A 326-nucleotide genomic window follows, 5' to 3' on the forward strand; every position below is an offset into this window, starting at 1 on the left:
TCAATGTAGCCACCGTCAATGTGTGTGTTTTCAATGCACGATGATTATTTTACAATGAGATTTGATAACGCATGTGGTTCACATTATTTTATACACATTTCAATGAAGAAAAGTTTAGTTTTACAATAGTGCATTACTTTCTTTATATTTTATACACATTTCAATGAAGAAAAGTTTAGTTTTACAATAGTGCATTACTTTCTTTATATTTTATACACATTTCAATGAAGAAAAGTTTAGTTTTACAATAGTGCATTACTTTCTTTATATTTTATACACATTTCAATGAAGAAAGGTTTAGTTTTACAATAGTGCATTACTTTCTT

Source organism: Limulus polyphemus, unplaced genomic scaffold (genome assembly GCF_000517525.1).
Source record: "Limulus polyphemus unplaced genomic scaffold, Limulus_polyphemus-2.1.2 Scaffold969, whole genome shotgun sequence".
Taxonomy (NCBI): domain Eukaryota; kingdom Metazoa; phylum Arthropoda; class Merostomata; order Xiphosura; family Limulidae; genus Limulus; species Limulus polyphemus.